At 49.7% G+C, this 20,616-nt stretch overlaps 1 protein-coding gene across 1 annotated transcript in view; it reads left to right on the top strand.

Moving 5' to 3' along the window:
- The first annotated feature begins 288 nt into the window (after nt 1–288).
- Nucleotides 289–20,616, top strand: part of LOC141271885 (uncharacterized) — an 85,609-nt gene continuing 65,281 nt past the window's right edge. Inside the window, exon 1 of the mRNA XM_073682095.1 lies at nt 289–349. The gene's annotated coding sequence lies outside the window, so the exon portion shown is untranslated. The remainder of the gene's footprint in view (nt 350–20,616) is intronic.

Raw genomic sequence — 20,616 nt, 5'->3', positions numbered from 1 at the left:
TCCGTACGCCTCGTACACGCGCGCCTCCGCTCCGTACGCCTCATACACGCGCGCCTCCGCTCCGTACGCCTCGTACACGCGTGGCTCTGTCCCGTACACCTCGTACACGCGCGGCTCTGCTCCGTACACCTCGTACACACGCGGCTCTGCTACATCCACACTGTAAACCCCTCCTGACCCCACACATAACCTTCACCTCATCCAGCACCATGACAACCAGCACAGCAGAGTCCTGCATCCACTGAGGCCCCTGATCATGTGACCCCTGACTCCTCCCCTCCTGTGACCTCATCACAGGTCCTGTGCGCACAGAACAGCCATATATGTGGTGGCGGCTCTGCAGGTGGAGGTATGTGGAGATTCCCCATTACTAAGGCTAAGTGCCCACTATACAGAAATGCTCTGGATTGTACATGCGGATTGTGCATGCATTTTTCCTGCCAGGGACATGCGGATTGACAAGCGCTTTTCCAAGCGATTTTAGCATCACTTGGAAAGTACTTGACAACTTGGTCACACTATATAAATCCATGCAGCTGGCAAAAAAAAGATCAAAAGAAGAACACTTCCGTTTTCTAATTTTTCTTTTTTCACACATAAGACTAAAATGTCCTGGAAAATATTTAGTCACTAAAATCAATGTTTTATGTAAAAATAAAATAAAAATGTACACATACTGGAAATCACCATTTCCGGAATGAACCGATCTATAAAGGTCTTCCATTATTCATCCTATATGATGAACAACATAAAAAAGAAATATAAAACACGTAATGAATAAAGCTTTTTCATCATCCTGACAAGCACAAAATACTCAACACACACCCTACACACAGCTCCGCTCTGCACTCATTGTACATGAACGGCTCCGCTCCGTACAAGTCATACACAAACGGCTCCGCTTGGTACACGTTATACACACGCGCCTCTGCTCCGTACACCTCGTACACACGCGCCTCTGCTCCGTACACCTCGTACACGCGCGCCTCCGCTCCGTACACCTCGTACACGCGCGCCTCTGCTCCGTACACCTCGTACACGCGCGCCTCTGCTCCGTACACCTCGTACACACGCGCCTCCGCTCTGTACACCTGCGGCTCCGCTCTGTACGCCTCATACACACGCGCCTCCGCCCCGCACACTTTGTACACACTCGGCTCCGCTCCGTACACCTCGTACACGCTCGGCTCCGCTCCGTACACGTCGTACACGCGCGGCTCCGCTCGGTACGCCTTGTACACACGTGGCTCCGCTCCGTACAAGTCATACACAAACAGCTCCGCTCGGTACACATTATACACACGCGCCTCCGCTCCGTACACCTCGTACACACGCGCCTCCGCTCCGTACACCTCGTACACACGCGCCTCTGCCCAGCACACTTTGTACACACTCGGCTCCGCTCCGTACACCTCGTACAAGCACGGCTCCGCTCCGTACGCCTCGTACACACGTGGCTCCGCTCTGTACAAGTCATACACAAACGGCTCCGCTCGGTACACGTTATACACACGCGCCTCCGCTCCGTACACCTCGTACACACGCGCCTCCGCTCCGTACACCTCGTACTCACGCGCCTCCGCTCCGTACACCTCGTACACACGCGCCTCCGCTCCGTACACCTGTGGCTCCGCTCTGTACGCCTGGTACACAAGCGCCTCCGCCCCGCACACTTTGTACACACTCGGCTCCGCTCCGTACACCTCGTACACGCTCGGCTCCGCTCCGTACACCTCGTACACGCTCGGCTCCGCTCCGTACACCTCGTACACGCGCGGCTCCGCTCCGTACACCTCGTACACGCGCGGCTCCGCTCCGTACGCCTTGTACACACGTGGCTCCGCTCCGTACAAGTCATACACAAACGGCTCCGTTCGGTACACGTTATACACACGCGCCTCCGCTCCGTACACCTCGTACACACGTGCCTCCGCTCCGTACAAGTCATACACAAACGGCCCGGCTCGGTACACGTTATACACACGCGTCTCCGCTCCGTACACACGCGCCTCCGCTCCGTACACCTCGTACACACGCGCCTCCGCTCCGTACACCTCGTACACACACGCCTCCGCTCCGTACACCTCGTACACACGCGCCTCCGCTCCGTACTCCTCGTACACACGCGGCTTTGCTCCGAACACCTCGTACACAAGCGGCTCCGCTCTGTACACCTCGTACACACGCGCCTCCGTTCCGCACACTTTGTACACACTCGGCTCCGCTCCATACACCTCGTACACACGTGGCTCCGCTCCGCACAAGTCATACACAAACGGCTCCGCTCCATACACGTTATACACACGCGCCTCCGCTCCATACACGTTATACACACGCGCCTCCGCTCCGTACGCCTTGTACATGCGCGCCTCCGCTCCGTACACCTCGTACACACGTGGCGCTGCTCCGTACACCTCGTACACGCTCGGTTCCGCTACGTACACCTCGTACACACGCGGCTCCGCTCCGCACAAGTCATACACACGCGCCTCCGCTCCATACACGTTATACACACGCGCCTCCGCTCCATACGCCTCGTACACGCGCGCCTCCGCTCCGTACGCCTCGTACACGCGCGCCTCCGCTCCGTACACCTCGTACACACGCGGCGCTGCTCCGTACACCTCGTACACAAACGGCTCCGCTCCATACACGTTATACACACGCGCCTCCGCTCCGTACGCCTCGTACACGCGCGCCTCCGCTCCGTACGCCTCGTACACGCGCGCCTCCGCTCCGTACGCCTCGTACACGCGCGCCTCCGCTCCGTACGCCTCGTACACGCGCGCCTCCGCTCCGTACGCCTCGTACACGCGCTGCCCCGCTCCGTACGCCTCGTACACGCGCGCCTCCGCTCCGTACGCCTCGTACACGCGCGCCTCCGCTCCGTACGCCTCGTACACGCGCGCCTCCGCTCCGTACGCCTCGTACACGCGCGCCTCCGCTCCGTACGCCTCGTACACGCGCGCCTCCGCTCCGTACGCCTCGTACACGCGCTGCCCCGCTCCGTACGCCTCGTACACGCGCGCCTCCGCTCCGTACGCCTCGTACACGCGCGCCTCCGCTCCGTACGCCTCGTACACGCGCGCCTCCGCTCCGTACGCCTCGTACACGCGCGCCTCCGCTCCGTACACCTCGTACACACGCGCCTCCGCTCCGTACACCTCGTACACACGCGCCTCCGCTCCGTACTCCTCGTACACACGCGGCTTTGCTCCGAACACCTCGTACACAAGCGGCTCCGCTCTGTACACCTCGTACACACGCGCCTCCGTTCCGCACACTTTGTACACACTCGGCTCCGCTCCATACACCTCGTACACACGTGGCTCCGCTCCGCACAAGTCATACACAAACGGCTCCGCTCCATACACGTTATACACACGCGCCTCCGCTCCATACACGTTATACACACGCGCCTCCGCTCCGTACGCCTTGTACATGCGCGCCTCCGCTCCGTACACCTCGTACACACGCGGCGCTGCTCCGTACACCTCGTACACGCTCGGTTCCGCTACGTACACCTCGTACACACGCGGCTCCGCTCCGCACAAGTCATACACACGCGCCTCCGCTCCATACACGTTATACACACGCGCCTCCGCTCCATACGCCTCGTACACGCGCGCCTCCGCTCCGTACGCCTCGTACACGCGCGCCTCCGCTCCGTACACCTCGTACACACGCGGCGCTGCTCCGTACACCTCGTACACACGCGGCTCCGCTCCGCACAAGTCATACACAAACGGCTCCGCTCCATACACGTTATACACGCGCGCCTCCGCTCCGTACGCCTCGTACACGCGCGCCTCCGCTCCGTACGCCTCGTACACGCGCGCCTCCGCTCCGTACGCCTCGTACACGCGCGCCTCCGCTCCGTACGCCTCGTACACGCGCGCCTCCGCTCCGTACGCCTCGTACACGCGCTGCCCCGCTCCGTACGCCTCGTACACGCGCGCCTCCGCTCCGTACACCTCGTACACGCGCGCCTCCGCTCCGTACGCCTCGTACACGCGCGCCTCCGCTCCGTACGCCTCGTACACGCGCGCCTCCGCTCCGTACGCCTCGTACACGCGCGCCTCCGCTCCGTACGCCTCGTACACGCGCGGCCCCGCTCCGTACGCCTCGTACACGCGCGCCTCCGCTCCGTACGCCTCGTACACGCGCGCCTCCGCTCCGTACGCCTCGTACACGCGCGCCTCCGCTCCGTACGCCTCGTACACGCGCGCCTCCGCTCCGTACGCCTCGTACACGCGTGGCTCCGCCCCGTACACCTCGTACACGCGCGGCTCTGCTCCGTACACCTCGTACACACGCGGCTCTGCTACATCCACACTGTAAACCCCTCCTGACCCCACACATAACCTTCACCTCATCCAGCACCATGACAACCAGCACAGCAGAGTCCTGCATCCACTGAGGCCCCTGATCATGTGACCCCTGACTCCTCCCCTCCTGTGACCTCATCACAGGTCCTGTGCGCACAGAACAGCCATATATGTGGTGGCGGCTCTGCAGGTGGAGGTATGTGGAGATTTCCCATTACTAAGGCTAAGTGCCCACTATGCAGAAATGCTCTGGATTGTACATGCGGATTGTGCATGCATTTTTCCTGCCAGGGACATGCGGATTGACAAGCGCTTTTCCAAGCGATTTTAGCATCACTTGGAAAGTACTTGACAACTTGGTCACACTATATAAATCCATGCAGCTGGCAAAAAAAAGATTAAAAATGGTAAAAAATAATAAAAAAAAATACCTTCTGATGGCCCGCAGTCTTTTCTCCGCTGTGTCCAGTCTCGCTTCCTGTCTTTTGTATGGCTCGCGGTGGTGTGAAAGGACCTTCCATGACGTCATTTAGTCATGTGAATGTGACAGGTCACACAAATGCCGACGCCAGCAATTGCGTGACCTGTCACATGACTAAATGACATCATGGAAGGTCCTTCCACACCACCGCGAGCCGTACAAAAGACCGGAAGCGAGACTGGATGAGTATAATGTATTTTTTTTATTTTAATTCTTTTTTTTTACAGGTACTATGGTACCTGGGTCTGGAGGAGAGTCTCCTCTTCTCCCAACCCGGGTATGATCCGCACATAGAATCGCTTAATATCCGCATGTGCACATGTAGTCATGCTGATATTAAGCGATTCAATGCAAGTCAATGGCGGCGAAAACGCCGCGATTACGCAAAATAACTTGTAGTGCTGCGGATTTTTCCGCAATGATAATCCGCAGTGGAAATTTCCGCAGCATGTGCACAGCACATGTGGATTATCATTGGGGAACATGGCAGACCTTCTACCAAGCGTTTTTTAAGTGCAGCGGAATTGCTTAAAAAACGCATAGTGGGCACACAGAATTATAACTAGTGATGAGCGAGCACTAAAATGCTCGGGTACTCGTTGCTCGGGTCGAGCACATTGGAATACTCTGTTGCTCGACCCGAGCAACGAGCCCAATGTAAGTCTATGGGAAACTCGAGCATTTTTCAGGCGTCTCCCCCCGGCGGTCTGCAGAGGGCCTAAAAATTGCCCAAATCGATGGGAACAGTGCTCAGATGACATGGGGAAGACCCCTGGAAGCATTTCTGACTCCCAGGTCACTTCTGTCAACAACGTTGTCAGCGGTATTACGCCACTTTTACGGACTCACAATAAAACATACCAAAACAAAACCAAAATGGATTTTCCTGGGAAATATGTTAAGGAACATCCTTTCCAGGGTAATGATTTGTATATAAAGCAAAATAAATAACCAAAAACAAAAATGCTCCTCCACACCTTGGGCTATGTTCACACATAGCGTTTTTGATGCGTTTTTTCACTTTTACATTGCTTTCAACCGTGACAAATGCATTCACCAGGAAATGTCATTTTAACATTTTACAACCTCATCTGGCCATGTGGTGTGTGAGATATCATCAGACACATCGTGTTTCATTTATGAAGGAGGGACTCTAAAAGTCACAAAACCTATTTTTATAGGGCCATCAGGTGCCTTTACTATTCTTAAAAGACCAGCCGTCGGCCCTCACTGTTCTTAGAGAGCCATCAGCCGGCTATGTTTTATTGTTCCCATTACTAAAGAGTGGGTTTCCTATACTGTTATTGCATATGCAGTGGGTGCCAGGGCTGCCCAAAATTTGGATGCACCCCAATACCACTTTGAAAATTTGGATGCACCCCAATACCCCTTTGAAGAGACTTAGAGGAGGGCCTCCTGAAAACAATGTTCCCATTATTAGGAAGTAGGTCTCCCATTGTGTTTGCCTATGCAGTGAATACAAGGGTTGCCAAAAATTTGGAGGCACTCCAATGCCCCTTGGTAGAGACGTGGAGGTCAGAGGGCATCCTGAAAACAATGTTCCCATTATTAGGAAGTGGGTCTCCCAGTTTGTTTGCCTATGCAGTGAATGCAAGGGTTGCCAACAATTTGGAGGCACTCCAATGCCCCTTGGAAGAGACATGCAGGTCAGAGGGCCTCCTCAAAACAATGTTCCCATTATTAGGAAGTGGGTCTCCCATAGTGCTGGCCTATGCAGTGAATGCAAGGGTTGCCAAAAATTTGGAGGCACTCCACTGCCCCTTGGAAGAGACATAAAGGGCCTCATGAAAAAATGTTCCCATTATTAGGAAGTGGGTCTCCCATAGTGTTGACCTATGCGGTGAATGCAAGGGTTGCCAAAAATTTGGAGGCACTTCAATGCCCCTTGGAAGAGACATGGAGGTCAGAGAGCCTCCTCAAAACAATGTTCCCATTATTAGGAAGTGGGTCTCCCATAGTGTTGACCTATGCCGTGAATGCAAGGGGTGCCAAAAATTTGGAGGCACTCCAATGCCCCTTGGAAGAGACATGGAGGAGGGCCTCATAAAAAATGGGGGCCTCCTATACTTGTAATGCCCATGCACTAAGTGTATGGGCTGACAAACATTTACCCCTGGGGGGTTTACATGAACATACTGTATAAAAATTTTTTTTTACAGGCATCATAAACATCCTTTAAAAAAATTATGTGGGTGTTGCATCACGGACCACGGTCACCCTGGTGATATGGTGGTGGAGGATGAGGAGAAGGAGGAGGACAAGAGCAAATAGCCATAATCAGGGGCTCAGAAAATTCTCCCAGAACTTTGACAGTGTTCTCCTGCCTCTGCTGGATTGAAGTTGTGTCTCTCTCGCCTGTACTCCTTGGTTGTCCAACGAAGTGTGCCCTTTGCCGCCAGCGTTTTCAGATGGGAATTTTTTTTAATAGTTCCGCAACAGTACAACCCCATTTTTGTAGACCTGCCCGCCTCAGGAATAAGAGATATAAAGTTCTCCTTGTACCGTGGGTCTAGAAGTGTCACCAACCAGTAATGACTGTCACCCAAAATTTTGAAACTGCGAGGGTCATGGGAAAGACAGCGTAACATAAACTCAGCCATGTGTGCCAGACTACTAACAGGCAAGACTTCCGTGTCCTCACCAAGACGATGACTGACCATGCTCTCCTCCTCCTCCTCTATGTCCTCTGGCATCCACGCTGAACAGACAGTATGACAGCTGTGCAGGTAGTACCATTTATAGCGCATGAAACTAGCTCCTGTCCTTCCTCCTCCTCTTCCTCATTGTCACCCAATCCAAGTTGGGATGAGATGAGGCTGGGCTCCGCCTGCAATGCTCCCTCTTTGATTGTGAGCAGAGAGCATTTCAGAAGACAGAGAAGCAGGATGGTGACTTTAATTATGGCATCATCGCCGTTCACCATCTTGGTGGAGTCCTCAAAGTTTTGGAGGATGGTACAGATGTCTGATATCCATGTCCACTCTTGAAGTTTTATGTGTGGAGTCTGACCTGAATACCGACGGCCTTGCTGGTACTCAACAACTGCCCTCTTCTGCTCACAAATCCTTCCCAACATCTGCAGTGTAGAGTTCCAACGCGTGGGGACATCACACACCAATCTGTGAGCCGGAAGCTGCAAACGCTGCTGAAACACGGCAAGGGCAGCGGAAGCGGTAAGTGACTTTCTAAAATGCGCACACAGGCGGCGTACTTTAACAAGCAGATCCGGCAGCTCCGGGTAGGATTTGAGAAACCACTGAACCACGAGGTTAAGCACATGGGCCAGGCATGGTACGTGTGTGAGCTCGCCTCGCCTCAGAGCTGCCACCAGGTTCCGTCCATTGTCACACACGACCATGCCTTGCTGTAGGTTCAGCGGCGTGAGCCATAGATCTGCCTGCTCTTTCAGAGCTGTCCACAACTCTTCAGCATTGTGCGGTTTGTCACCTAAGCATATTAGCTTCAGCACAGCCTATTGCCGCTTGGCCGAGGCAGTGCTGCAGTGCTTCCAGCTTGTGACTGATGTGGTCATTTCGGAGATGGAGGCTGAAGAGGAGGAGGAGGTGCAGGAGCTGTAGACTGTGGGGGCAACCCTGATTGACCTAGGGCCCGCAATCCTTGGCATCAGGAGGACGTGTTCCGTCCCAAGGTCCGACTGGGTCCCGGCTTCCACTATGTTAACCCAGTGTGCCGTCAGCGAGATGTACCGTCCCTGCCCACAAGCACTTGTCCACGTGTCCGTGGTTAGGTGGACTTTCCCGGTAACTGCGTTGTTGAGGGCACGGCTAATGTTTTGGGACACACGCTTGTGTAATGCGGGAACGGCACACCGGGAGAAATAGTGGTGGCTGGGGACCGAGTACCGAGGGACAGCCGCAGCCATCAGGTTGCGGAATGCTTCCATCTCCACAAGCCTAAAAGGCAGCATTTCGAGCGCAAGCAGTCGTGAAATGTGAGAATTTAGTAGTGTGGCCTGTGGGGTGTTGGCTGCATATTTGCGCTTGCGTTTCAAGGACTGGGGTATGGACAACTGAACACTGCGCTGGGACGAGGACATAGACGTGCTTCCTGATGCTGCTACTTGAGAGTGTGCAACGACAGGTGCAGGGCAGGAGGCATCTTCGCGTGCACCAAGGACAGGGGATTGGCTTGCATGCACAACAGCGGTAGAATCAATGGTGCCACCCGCAGACACTGTTCCTGGACCCTGGGGTTCGTCCCACAAAGTCGGGTGCTTTGCTGCCATGTGCCTGATCATGCTGGTGGTGGTCAGGATGGTCGTTTTGCCACCCCTGCTGATGCTGGCCTGGCAGGTGGTGCAAATGGCTTTTTTGGGGTTATCGGCAGAGTCTTTAAAAAACAACCAGACTCTGGAAGACCTAACAGTTGTATTTGCAACTTCCTTCGTGTTGATGTTATGGGGACGGTTGCCTGCCTTCTGTCTGTGGCCACCACACTGCTTCTTCCTGCCTGTTGGGGTGCTCTGCCTACCTCCCCCTGTGTGCTGCTGTCCTTGCTCTGCATGTCCTCCTGCCAGGTTGGGTCAGTTACTATATCATCCACCACCTCGTCTTCCCCTTCCGCACCCTGGTCCTCCTCCTGACTTTCTGGCAATTGTGTCTCATCATTGTCCAACTCTTGTGACACTTTCCCACCGTCGTCTTTGTGTGACCGTGGCTGCTCAAATATTTGGGCATCGCTACATGCAATCTCCTCTTGCCCCACTTCAAGTGGACCAGGCGAGAAGCCTGAATCTATAAATGGAAAAGTGAACAGCTCTTCAGAGTGTCCAAGTGTGGGATCAGTTGCCTCCGGGCACTTGGCATGGTGGGAGGAAGAAAGTGTGCTGCGGTCCCCTAGGAATTGGGACAGGAAGGTCGGGCGAGAAGATGTGGGTGTTTGTTGTGGCACAATTTCAGCTTGTCCTCGGCTTCTGCATGCACCATCACCATCACTGTTCCCCGTCCCTTGCCACGTGCCTTGCCCAATTTAAATGGAGGACAGTATCTTCCACGCTCACTACAAATGACTGAGTTTGGAGCGAACTTATATGTGATCCGTGTGACGGAGAAAACAGAGTTTTAAATACTTGGCCTGTAGGTAACTAGTTTGAACAGCAAACTGGTGTGAATTGCTTCACTGACACACTGAAAGAAATTTTTAATTTTTAATGGAGGCCAGAAATGGCAGTATTTTTTGACAACGTATATGTGATCCGTATGACAGAGAAAACAGAGTTTTAAATACCGGGCCTGTAGGCAACTAGTTTGAACAGAAAACTGGTGTCCAAAACTTCGCTGACACAGTGAAAAAAAATTGGAATGGAGGCCAAAAATGGCAGTATTTTCTGACAACGTATATATGTGATCCGTGTGACCGAGAAAAGAGAGTTTTAAATAGCTGTATTTCTAGCGCTGTAATATAGAAAGGACCTGGCTGTATTCTGCAATGTCAACAAGCAAATGGCGCAGAAAAACAATGTTCTCTGGATTGCTTTTTAAGCAAATAATGAGGATTAAGATCCAAAGAAAAATATTCCTGGCCCCTGAGACCTGGGCATTTGTATAGAAATATCTAACAGCAGCAGAAGTCAGAATTGGAATGGAGCCTCTTGTGCTATATGCACTGCAGTCTGCTATATACACTGCCTGCCTATACACCCTGCCTGCCTGATATCTCTGCAGATGGATTAGTCCTCAGAAGGACGGTTTTTAAGATGGATATGTGTAATGTACGGTTTTTCTCCCAACACTACCTAATACACAAGCAAATCTCTCCCTGACGCAGCAGCACCTCTCCCTACTCTGCCTGATTCCGGAGTGACTGTGACGAGCACAGCAGCGCCAGGTCTGATAGAGACCTGATGACACTGTGCGGCCAGCCAATCACTATAATGCCACAACCACCATGGCAGGCAATCCCTGCATGTTGATTGGCACTCTAAAGAGCGCCAAACATGCAGGGATGGGACCCGAGCATCCGCCCGAGCATCTCGCAATTACTCAGCGAGCTCCGAGCATCTCGAGTACTGAGATGCTCAGGCGAGTACCGAGTACTTGCTAGTATGCTCGCTCATCACTAATTATAACGCTTTCTTCCCTCTGCTCTAATAGATACATACGACCAAACTATGAAACATCAGGAAACACATATTCCCCCCATAGTACAGCTCCCCCTGTCTGACACACAGTATAATGTCCCCACAGTTCCCCTATCCCCCACACACACATTCTGATATTACAAGATGCCCCCACAGTACGGGACCCCCCACGCCACCGACTAATAAATAAATGCCCCCTTCTCCCCATTCCTGATACAGATGACCCCGGGACAAAGCACCGACCTCCTGGATCAGTTTCCCAGGTCTGGAGATGTGGCCCCGGGCCGGGGGGCCGGTGCTATAGATGTATGAGGGGCTGTTATCTGTGGTAGGAGCTGTACATTGTAATGGAGACATTCTGGGGACAGATTATCCCAGAAATAGAACTTGTTAGTTCTTTACACAATGTCGCTGGATTTTAGCTTTTTCTTCACCTTATATTCTTAATGACGCTGTTCTAGGACCCCATTGTTAGGCCCCGGCTGTCATGGCGATATATTGGGGTGTGTTGATGGGAACAGGCCTCCCCCTCTGTCGCCTCCGATCACATAACAAATAATCACAGTTGAGTCCTCAGTAGTTGATGCCTTTAATGACTGAAAAGATGGGAACAAATAGCCGCTCTCCAGACTCCTCCGGTTTCTTCATCACTTTATATTATATTTGTTGTTGACTTCTTTTCAGTCGGCCATTAAAAGGTATTAACCACTGAGGACTCTCAGCTATGGTGATTTTCTATCTACTGGATAACAAGGTACAAAGATAGATTTTTCCAGTGAGATAAGATGGAGGAGGCTCTATCTATCTATCTATCTATCTATCTATCTATCTATCTATCTATCTATCTATCTATCTATCTATCTATCTTTCTGCCTCAGATAAAATAAAGGACACTGTCTTTTGAGTAACTCAGATATAGAGAATGCCTTCTCTGTCTTCATCATGATTGTGGATGTTCTCTTTCTGTTTGCAAAACTGTGATATTTTTTCACTTAAAACCTTTTTTTAAACTTTCTTCAATGACACTCATACAACATGTAAACCAATGATATCGCTCAGGTGATGCACTGCACTACTGTAGTGCGGTGTATTATTCCTGCCTGTCAGGGTAACACTAACGGCCCCATACACATTAGATAACTGTTGGCTGAATGATCATTCGGCTGACGGCTCTCTCTCCTGACTCCCCCATACACACAAACATTCATATAGGCGGCTGATAGTAATGTAGTCAGTGACGGACTCTGACTAAATATGTTTATAGAACCATAATAAAAAATGAAGAGGTTATCCTCATCATGAAGTAGTTATTTCTTATGTCACGTGTAATGAATATCTCCTGCAGTATTGCTAATGCTGATTCCAGTGTCAGTAAATGGGACACAAATTACCGTTATGGAAGATGAGTCTATGAGAAACATATTCAGCTGAAGAGTTCAAGGAAGAAACTGCTTGTTGTGTGTGTGGCCTAAAGTATATAGGTTATATTAGTACAGTGGCATTTAAAAGTTTGGGCACCCTTGGTCTAAATTACTCTTATTGTGAACAGTTAATCAAGTTGAAATGATCTCTAAAAGGGCTAAAGTTAAAAATGACACATTTCCTTTGTATTTTAGGCAAAATATGTATATTGTCATCTTTTACATTTTAAAAATTACAAAAAGGAAAAATGGTCCAATGCAAAAGTTTGGGCACCCTTGGAGATTTGTGTGTTCAGATAACTTTGACTAAGGTTTCAGAGCTTAATTAGCCTGTTACGGTTATGGCTTGTTCACTGTCATTATTAGGAAAGGCCAGGTGATGCAAATTTCCCAGCTTTATAAAAACCCAGCTTCCTCTAACCTTGTGGCAAAAACAGCAGCCGTGGGTTCTTCTAAGCAGCTGACTAGTACTCTGAAAATGAAAATGGTATAGACCCACAAAGGAGAAGTGTGTAAGAGGATAGCAAAGCGTTTTCAATTTGCCTTTTCCTCAGTTCGATATGTAATTAAAAAATGGCTGTTATCAGGAACAGTGGAGGTCAAGATAAGGTTTGGAAGACCTAGTACAATTTCAGTGAGAGCAACTCGTAGGATTGCTAAAGAGAAATATCAGAACCCCCGCTTGAATGCAATAGACCTTCAGAAAGATTTAGCAGACTCTGGAGTTATGGTAAGTTGCTCTGCTGTTGCGCTGCTGTTGCTCTGCTGTTGATCTGCTGTTCAGAGATACCTACACAAATATGACCTTCATGGAAGAGTCATCAGAAGAAAACCTCCTGCATCATCACCATAAAATTCAGCTTCAGAAACAGCAAAAGAACATCTAAACAAGCCTGATGCATTTTGGAAACAAGTCCTGTGGACCGATGAGGTTAAAATAGAGCTCTTTAACCACAAGGATCAAAGGTATTTGTGGAGAAAAAAGGGCAAAATCCACAATAGACTACCTCAAAAGGCGCAAGCTAAAGGTTTTACAATGGCCCTCACAGTCCCCTGATCTGAACATCATTGAAAATCTGAGGCTAGACCTCAAAATAGCAGTGCATGCAAGACGACCTAGGAATCTCACAGAACTGGAAGCATTTTCCAAGGAAGAATGGATGAAAATCCCTCAAACAAGAATTGAAAGACTCTTGGCTGGCTATAAAAAGCGTTTACAAGCTGTGATACTTTCAAAAGGGGGTGCAAATAGGTACAAACCATGCCAAGTGCCCAAACTTTTTCACTTTAAAATGTAAAAGAGGACTATATAAATTTATTGGCTAAAATACAAAGGAAACGTGTCATCTTTTACTTTAGGCATTATATATAACAGCAATTTTGACCAGAGGTGGCCAAACTTTTACAGTAAAATAGTAAAAATAGTAATAGTTACATTAATGATCCTTCACAACTCCTGTACCACAACTGTTTGGGTTCCACGCCAGTCTCTTTGTGAGGAATCCACACCTCTCCACCCCACTTGACGTCACTATTACTTCAGACGGATCGCTTGATACGGATCCACACTTTGCACCAACAATACCTTCCGCACCCCTTGGGAACACATAAGCCTAGATTAGTACAGTTTTACACAGAAACCTCCTATCCTCACGGGCTCAGGAAGGTACAGGAAGTGAAAAGAGGTGGCCCACACAGTCACTGACGTGGCACAACACTCGCCCACACCTTTGACAGACTGAGAGGCCCTCTTCTCTAGCCTGAGTGAAACAGAACCTTATCAGCCCGGTAGGGCCGCCACCAGTTCCTATTTGGTATAAGCCCAGTCCATTAACGGGAATTATATCGGGCCAGAAACCAGCCCCGGTAGCATGGGAATTAAACCAAGAAACAGACGTGTGGATTTGTGGATAGAGCTAAAAGAGCAGCCCAAGGTTAAATTATATATTTAATCACGTTAAGGGCACACTAGACAATACACTATATATGTACAACAAATTAAGTAGAAAAACACCAATATAATAATAAAAAAGTATTTTTATTAGTTCATTATTAAAAGCTGCCAATAAGCAAATCAAAACAAGGACAACATCTGCAAGGAGTTTGTATGTTCTCCCTGTGTTTGCGTGGGTCTCCAAATGTTTGCTGAACCACTTGGGAGACCATACTCCCCTGACGAAGCCATGCGCGTCATTGCAATACATGTGGGGTTCTCCCTACGTGCACCTACATCCCTCTTCATTCCTCAGCACCTACCATGTAGATGCCAGCAGGTATACTCTGACTTTTTCCACTCTACTTCTTTTCTACTCTGTCATCGCTTTCACTGTCATTTAGGGGCAGCACGGTGGCTCAGTGGTTAGCACTACCACGCTGGGGTCCAGGGTTCAAATCCCACCAAGGACAACATCTCCAAGGACTTTGTATGTTCTCCCTGTGTTTGCTTGGGTTTTCTCCTGGTTCTCCGGTTTCCTCCCACACTCCAAAGACATACTGATAGGGAATTTAGATTGTGAGCCCCAATGGGGACAGTGCCCGTAATGTCTGTAAAGCGCTGTGGAATTAATGGTGCTATTTAAGTGAGTAAAATAAATAAATAAACAACACACAGAAAACAAATCACAGGAAAACGTAGGTTTCATGGGTACAATAGATCGGTAAGAATTACTTGATTGTAAAACATGATGGATACAAAATATTTGTAACGGGTCTGGGAGGTGGAACCTCTGGGCAACGATACAAAGGGGCAGTCCTTGTAAGGAAGCGGGTGGCTCCCAGGGTAGGCGGGCAGGTAGTCACGGCAAGTGACGGGGACAGTCTCTGGGTAGAAGGGCAGGAGGTCACGGCAAGTGACGGGGACAGTCTCTGGGTAGAAGGGCAGGAGGTCACGGCAAGTGACGGGGACAGTCTCTGGGTAGAAGGGCAGGAGGTCACGGCAGGTGACGGGGACAGTCTCTTGACAGGCGGATGGTCACGGTAAGTGACGGCTAAGCCTCCAGATAGGGTAGCAGGTGGACGCTCCCAGATGAGCGGGCAAGAGTCTCTGGACAGGCAGGTGGTCACAGCAAGTGACGGCTAAGCCTCCAGATAGGCTAACAGGCAGATAGCAGGTGGACGCTCCCAGGTGAGCGGGCAAGAGTCTCTGGACGGGCAGGTGGTCACAGCAGGTGACGGCAGAGCCTCCAGGTAGGCTAGCAGGCAGGTAGCCGGTGGACGCTCCCAGGTGAGCGGGTAAGAGTCTTCAGGACAGGCAGGTGGTCAAAGCAAGTGACGGCAGAGCCTCCAGGTAGGCTAGCAGGCAGGTAGCAGGCGGACGCTCCCAGGTGAGCGGGTAAGAGTCTCTGGACAGGCAGGTGGTCACAGCACGTGACGGCAGAGCCTCCAGGTAGGCTAGCAGGCAGGTAGCAGATGAGCGCTCCCAGGTGAGCGGGCAAACAGATCCATAGACTGACTGGCAGGGCTGGTAGGCAGACTGTCGGACCGCAGGAATGTAAGCAGATAGACAAGTATCAGGCAGGTATCAAGCAGGAATCTGGCAGGTATCTGGTAACGGGACCTGAGGGCTGAAGCAGAGTGATAGGCTATGCAACAACATTGCTCGGGCACCTCCATTTTGGAGGAGGTGCCTTATATATGGTGAGGTCCTCCGGCCATTGGCCGGGGACTCCTTAGGACGGCGCGCGCGGCCCCTTTAAGAGAGGGGGAGTGCGCGCGCGCGCTCCCTAAGCACAGTGGCCGGGAAGCAGCGCGCGCTGCCAGCAGAGCGGGAGGAAGACGCCGGGCACGGAGCGGAGAGGTGAGGGGAACAGCGTCCCTGCCTAGTAGGAGGCAGGGACGCCGACGCTACAATATTGCATAGATCCGGTAAAGGATATATGTATAAATATCCCAGATGGCACAATATATAATAATGTTCCTAATAAATGATATGATAATAGAAGACCCAAAACAAATGTGAGCTATGGACTAATACATATGTCTATAGTGCATCCGTACTGGAGATTAGGCAATGGGCCCTGCTGCAAAGTAACAACTACCATACGCTATATACACAAGGGTTTTACATATATAATGGTCAGATATGCAAATACAATAGTGGTGGGACAAAAGATATAAGCAGATGAATCATGTCAATTACCGGTGATGTCTGACCATGTGTATGCTGGGCCTCATGGGGGCCTGAGCTTCCAGCGGGTTCCTAGGTCCTTCACAGCACGTTAGTCGACGTGTGTTCCCCTGTTCAAAGTGGACCTCTTGCATCAGAGTGAGAGAGACCACATGGCCTTACTCTAACTTATATCTCCTACGGGTAACTCCCCTTCTGCCCTCTGGGGTGAACCTGAGTCCCCTCCCCGTGCCCCTGGCAGATAATAAATACAAAACTTCAGATGGGTCAGACCTCCTTAATAGACGGTCCTAGGGAGGCGGTTCAAGTGTCATCGGATCCATCCGGGCCCCTGCTACGCATGGAGACTAAACACAGCTGTACTATCTGTTTTCTACTAGCTAGTCTACGTATCTCCCCACCCTGTGAGGCCAGAATGGATCGGGACACTGGGCGATGTGCGGACTGGGGATCTCAGAAATGTACACAATGTATGGCTAGGATGTATGATAAGTCCATATTTTTCCTTATGAAATTATAGCTGTCTAAACAAAGCAGACCGCATTGTATCCACATGGCAGGCAAGCCCTTTGTTCTGAGCTTTGCTGGTCAAGGTGTGAGATCTGTCACTCACAGCCCTTTGACTCTTGACCGCCCCTATTGCTGCTAGCTGTTCTGTTACAACTGCACACTGAAGGGGTGTTTATAATCCCATGCCAATCAGGATACAAATGATTGACATGGAATTATATCTCCATTATTCTTCACATTCTGTATTTTCTGGTCAATCTTAACATACGTAATCTCTACAGCCAATCAGTGGCTGATGCAATGATCAACATAGCCAGCGATTGGGAGCATGGAGGAGACTTCATATTCAGCAGTTCAACTTACAGTGAAGGAAATAATTATTTGATCCCTTGCTGTTTTTGTATGTTTGCCCACTGACAAAGACATGAACAGTCTATAATTTTAAGGGTAGGTTAATTTTAACATTTAGAGATAGAATATCCCAAAAAAGAAATAAAAAAAATCACAATATATAAATTAGATAATTTTTTTGCATTTTGCAGTGAGAAATAAGTATTTGATCCCCTACAAACCATTGAGTTCTGGCTACTTCAGACCAGTTAGACGCTCCTAATCAACTCATTACCTGCATTAAAGACAGCTGTCTTACATACACTGCTCAAAAAAATAAAGGGAACACTCAAATAACACATCTTAGATCTGAATGAATGAAATATTCTCATTGAATACTTTGTTCTGTACAAAGTTGAATGTGCTGACAACAAAATCACACAAAAATCATCAATGGAAATCAAATTTATTAACCAATGGAGGCCTGGATTTGGAGTCACCCCCAAAATTAAAGTGGAAAAACACACTACAGGCTGATCCAACTTTGATGTAATGTCCTTAAAACAAGTCAAAATGAGGCTCAGTATTGTGTGTGGCCTCCACGTGCCTGTATGACCTGCCTACAATGCCTGCGCATGCTCCTGATGAGGTTGCGGATGGTCTCCTGTGGGATCTCCTCCCAGACTTGGACTAAAGCATCCACCAACTCCTGGACAGTCTGTGGTGCAACGTGACGTTGGTGGATGGAGCGAGACATGATGTCCCAGATGTGCTCAATCAGGTCTGGGGAACGGGCGGGCCAGTCCATAGCTTCAATGCCTTCATCTTGCAGGATCTGCTGACACACTCCAGCCACATGAGGTCTGGCATTGTCCTGCATTAGGAGAAGCCCAGGGCCAACCGCACTAGCATATGGTCTCACAGGGGGCTGAGGATCTCATCTTGGTACCTAATGGCAGTCAGGCTACCTCTGGCGAGCACATGGAGGGCTGTGTGGCCCTCCAAAGAAATGCCACCCCACACCATTACTGACCCACTGCCAAACTGGTCATGCTGAAGGATGTTGCAGGCAGCAGATCGCTCTCCACTGCGTCTCCAGACTCTGTCACGTGTGCTCAGTGTGAACCTGCTTTCATCTGTGAAGAGCAAAGGGCGCCAGTGGCGACTTTGCCAATCCTGGTATTCTGTGGCAAATGCCAAGCGTCCTGCACGGTGTTGGGCTGTGAGCACAACCCCCATCTGTGGACGTCGGACCTTCATACCAACCTCATGGAGTCGGTTTCTAACAGTTTGTGCAGACACATGCACATTTGTGGCCTGCTGGAGGTTATTTTGCAGGGCTTTGTCAGTGCTTCTCCTGTTCCTCCTTGCACAAAGGCGGAGATAGCGGTCCTGCTGCTGGGTTGTTGCCCTCTTACGGCCCTCTCCACGTCTCCTGGTGTACTGGCCTGTCTCCTGATAGCACCTCCAGCCTATGGACACTAAGCTGACAGACACAGCAAACCTTCTTGCCACAGCTCGCATTGATGTGCCATTCTGGATGAGCTGCACTACCTGAGCAACTTCTGTGGGTTGTAGAGTCCGTCTCATGCTACCACAGGTGTGAAAGCACAACCAACATTCAAAAGTGACCAAAACATCAGCCAGAAAGCATTGATACTGAGATGTGGTCCGTGGTCCCCACCTACAGAACCACTCCTTTATTTAGGGTGTCTTGGTAATTGCCAATAATTTCCATCTATTGTCTATTCCATTTACACAACAGCATGTGAAATTGATTGTCAATCAGTGTTGCTTCCTAAGTGGACTGTTTGATTTCACAGAAGTTTGATTTACTTGGAGTTATATTCTGTTGTTTAAGTGTTCCCTTTATTTTTTTGAGCAGTGTAGTTACCTGTATAAAAGAATCCTGTCCACAGACTCAATTAAACAGTCAGACTCTTACCTCTACAACAAGGGCAAGACCAAAGAGCTTTCTAAGGATATCAGGGACAAGATCATAGTCCTGCACAAAGCTGGAATGGGCTACAAAACCATAAGTAAGACGCTGGGTGAGAAGGAGACAACTGTTGGTGCAATAGTAAGAAAATGGAAGAAATACAAAATGACTGTCAATCGACATCGATCTCGGGCACCATGCAAAATCTCACCTCGTGGGATATCCTTGATCATCAGGAAGGTGAGAGATCAGCCTAAAACTACATGGGGGAACTTGTTAATGATCTCAAGGCAGCTGAGACCACAGTCACCAAGAAGACCATTGGTAACACATTACGCCTTAAAGGTTTAAAATCCTGCAGTGCCCGCAAGGTCCCCCTGCTCAAGAAGGTACATGTGCAGGCCCGTCTGAAATTTGCCAATGAACACCTGGATGATTCTGTGAGTTACTGGGAGAAGGTGCTGTGTTCAGACAAGACAAAAATTGAGCTCTTTGGCATTAACTCTACTCGCCGCGTTTGGAGGAAGAAGAAGGATGAGCACAACCCTAAGAACATGGTCCCAACCGTGAAGCATGGTGGGGGAAACATTATACTTTGGGGGTGCTTTCATGCAAAGGGACTGAAGGGAAGATGGATGGGGTCATGTATCGCAAGATTTTGGCCAACAACCTTCTTCCCTCAGTAAGAGCATTGAAGATGGGTCGTGGCTGGGTCTTTAGGCAACGCAATGACCCAAAACATACAGCCAAGGCAACAAAGGAGTGGCTCAAAAAGAAGCACAGTAAGGTCATGGGGTGGCCTAGCCAGTCTCCAGACCTTAATCCCATAGAAAACTTAATGGAGGGAATTGAAGCTCTGAGTTGCCAAGCGACAACCTCAAAATCTTAATGATTTAGAGATGATCTGCAAAGAGGAGTGGACCAAAATTCCTCCTGACATGTGCGCAAACCTCATCATCAACTTCAAAAAACATCTGACTCCTGTGTTTGCCAACAAGGGTTTTGCCACCAAGTATTAAGTGTTGTTTGCCAGAGGAATCAAATACTTATTTCTCACTGCAAAATTCAAAAAAAAAAAATCTAATGTATACGATGTGATTTTCTTGATTTTTTGGGGGGATATTCTATCTCTCAATGTTAAAATGAACCTACCCTTAAAATTATAGACTGGTCATGTCTATGTCAGTGTGCAAACTTACAAACTTAGCAAGGGATCAAATAATTATTTCCTTCACTGTATGTTTCATGTTATGAATTGTGATCAAGATCAGATAAATAAAATTCTACATCACTAAAGTCTCCTCCTCTGTGTGCAGATAAATAAATTAGTGAGTAGCTGGCAGTTTGAGGAAGAGCAAAC

This window comes from Phyllobates terribilis, unplaced genomic scaffold (genome assembly GCF_046119375.1).
Source record: "Phyllobates terribilis strain yellow unplaced genomic scaffold, ASM4611937v1 Scaffold_5__5_contigs__length_657084704, whole genome shotgun sequence".
NCBI lineage: Eukaryota > Metazoa > Chordata > Amphibia > Anura > Dendrobatidae > Phyllobates > Phyllobates terribilis.
Note: the sequence above shows the minus strand (reverse complement) of the source record. Positions and strands in the feature narration are given on the sequence as shown.